This window comes from Portunus trituberculatus, chromosome 23 (genome assembly GCF_017591435.1).
Source record: "Portunus trituberculatus isolate SZX2019 chromosome 23, ASM1759143v1, whole genome shotgun sequence".
In the NCBI taxonomy this organism is placed as follows: domain Eukaryota; kingdom Metazoa; phylum Arthropoda; class Malacostraca; order Decapoda; family Portunidae; genus Portunus; species Portunus trituberculatus.
The window spans coordinates 1,566,372-1,569,590 of NC_059277.1; positions in this window are offsets into that span (position 1 = coordinate 1,566,372).

Here is a 3,219-nt window from a genome sequence, read left to right on the forward strand (position 1 = left end):
AGAGAGAGAGAGAGAGAGAGAGAGAGAGAGAGAGAGAGAGAGAGAGAGAGAGAGAGAGAGAGAGAGAGAGAGAGAGAGAGAGAGAGAGAGAGAGAGAGAGAGAGAGAGAGATGCTGGGTTAGGAAAGATAAAAGAAGGAGATATGAACGGAGGTGAGGGAGAAGGAGGAAGTGGAAGCGAAAGAGGAAGAGGAGGAGGTGGAGGAAGTGAAAGAGAAGGAGAAGTAAGAGGAGGGGAATGTGAAGGTAAAAGGACATGAGAGAAAAAGTGAAATTAGACACGTAAAGGTAAAGAAACACACGCCGAAAAAGCAACAGGGAAAATGGAAGAAGAGGAAAATATAACAATTAAAGCGAGGGAGGACGAGGAAAAAGAAAGGGACTCTGGAGGAGGAAAAGGAAAAAAAAAGACAAATAAAAAACAAAAGACAGCAAGAAAGGAAAAGAAGGGAATTGCAAATGGAAAGGTAAGAAAAAAAAGGGTTAAAAGAACTTGCCCAGGTGAAAGAGTACAAGAGATGAGGGAGAGGGAAACGAGCGGTAGTAGAAGATGAAATAGAAGCAAGAAAAAGAGCGGGAAAAAAGAAGGGTTTAAATGGAGAGAAAAAAGTAAAAAAAAAAAATAAATAAATAGAAAAGAAAACGTAGAGCAAGAGATGAGGGGGGGAAGGGAAACTAAGATGTATTGGAGGAGGAACATGAAATAGAAACAGAACATTTAAGGAAACAAGAAAAGAGAGAAGAAAACAAGGTCACAAAAAATAAGAAAAGAAAAAATCTGAGTACATGAAATGATAAAAAAAAAAAAATAGAATGAAAATGAAAATGAAACGACTATTGAACAAAAATAAGTGAAAAAAAAACTAAGGAAAAGGAAAAAAAGTTAAAAATGACCTTCTGAGTGTAAAAGATGAGGAAGGAGAAACAAAAGGCGCTCGTACTGTAAAAAAAAAAAGATTAATTAGATGCAGTGAACTTAAGAAAACAAGAAATAAGAGAACAAAAAGTAAACAGACGAAAAATGATAAAAAAAGAAATGAATAAACTTAGAGAGGTGAAAGAGTACAAAAGGCAAAGGTGAAAGGAATAGGAAAAAATAGAAGAAGAAGAATTACAAGCGAAACAGCAAAGGTAAACCAGAAAAAAAATGAGAAAAACAAGAAAAAAGAAAAACGAAAAAGAAAAGGAGAGAACAAATAGGGTAAAGTAAAAGACGAGAAGAGGTGAATGAGAAAAAAAAAAAAAAAAAAAAGAAAGTACAGGAGAATGAAGATGACCAAAAAATAAAAGAAAAAAAAGATAGAGTAAAGTAAAGGAAGAGAAGAAAAAAAAGACAAAAACAAAACAAAAATAAGAAAAAGAAAAAGTACCCGAGGATGAAGATGACCAAGAAAAATCACCAAAGATTGAAGAAGAGAAGAAAAAAAAAAAAATGAGGTAAATTACGAACAAGAACGAGAGGAAAGATAATGAAGAAAAGAGAAAGAAAAAAAAAAACTGCTGAAGTACGAAACAAGAGGTGAGGGAGGAGAAAAGGAACAACAGCAAGAGGAAGGTACTGGACGAGGTGGAGAAGGAGAGGAGGAGAGGAAGGAGGAGGAGGAGTGAGGGAGGAGAGGAGGAGGCAGGAAGGTTAAGGGAGAGAGAGGAAGCGAAGAGGTCCCTAAAAATGGCTAGGATGGGGCTGGCGTCAACCCCTCGCTGGTGGCAGCTCGTTTACTGCCCCAGAGCTCCCTGTTAAATATTACCTCGATCCAAACCCAGCCAAGGGGAGGGAGGGGAGGGGGCGCGCGCTGAGGGAGGGAGAGAAGGGAGAGGAGGGAGAGGAGGGAGGGAGAGCAGGGAGAGGGGAGTGTCCATCAGGGCAGATAATGTCGTTAAGCTTTACCATTAGTCACGACACAGATATTGCCAAGGGAGAGAAGAGAGAGAGAGAGAGAGAGAGAGAGAGAGAGAGAGAGAGAGAGAGAGAGAGAGAGAGAGAGAGATTGCCACGTCTTTATTGTTATCACTCTCTTATTTCCTCGTGATTAAAGTAAAGATAAATTGATTCAGTGTTCATCAGTTTTTTTTTTTATCATATTCGTGATCCTTTAGCAACTGCGTAACAAGTCTCTCTCTCTCTCTCTCTCTCTCTCTCTCTCTCTCTCATGCAAATTAGTAGAAAAATTGACATGTTTTCATACTGCCAACTAATTATTTATCATTTAGAGCACAGATAACGTTGATCGACAGAGATAAGAACACTAATCTACTATCAGCCAGGCCGATAAAAAGTCAAAACTCTGTGTGTGTGTGTGTGTGTGTGTGTGTGTGTGTGTGTGTGTGTGTGTGTGTGTGTTCTTTTTACTTAACGATTAGCATTTCTTTTTTTATGTTGTCAAAATATTTCACCCGTTTTCTTTTTTTCATTCATCCATTTCATATACCGCGTTCAAATTTTTCTGAAAATACATATATAGAGAAATAGGTGGACTGATAGATCGAGGGACAAATAAAGAATAGATAGAAATAGATAGATTGTGTTCATTCTACCTCGATTTCCTCCTCCTCCTCCTCCTCCTGCTGGTCCTCCTCCTCCTCCTCCTCCTCCTCCTCTCCCCTCCATCTCTTTTGTCTCCCTTTCCTGCCAGCCACGCTTCCCTAACAGCCAATAAAATTAAAGATGGAAGAGAATCAACACAAAAACAACACCAGTTCCTTTAATAATTACTCCTAAACTCTATGATTCACTCGCTCTCTTTCTCCCTCTCTCTTTCTCTCTATCTCGCCGCCAGCAGTGACCGTCAACAACATAAAGCTTATAAAGGAGTGAAAATATTTGGTGGTTATCTGCTAGCTTTTGTTTGCTTCGGGTTACATCACGCTTTGTTACGTTAGCTTAGGTAGGTTAGGTTAGGTAAAGGTAAGGTTAGGTTAGGTTAGGTTAGGTTAGGTTAGGATTTGATGAGGATAGGTTAAGTAAGGGAAGATCAATTAATGTTAGGTTAGGTTAGTCAAAAGTATCTTAGCATCTTTTTCTTTCCACAAATTTACAGAACCTTATCATAAATGCTCATTACAACACCACAGCACCACAATATCATCGCTATCATACATCAGCCACTAGGAACCAAACTCATCTCACAACACCATGCTTCACCACATCACCACACTTCTCTTTTTAATACAGAAACCCACAAAACTTTTACTTACACCCTCACTGCAACATCACACCACC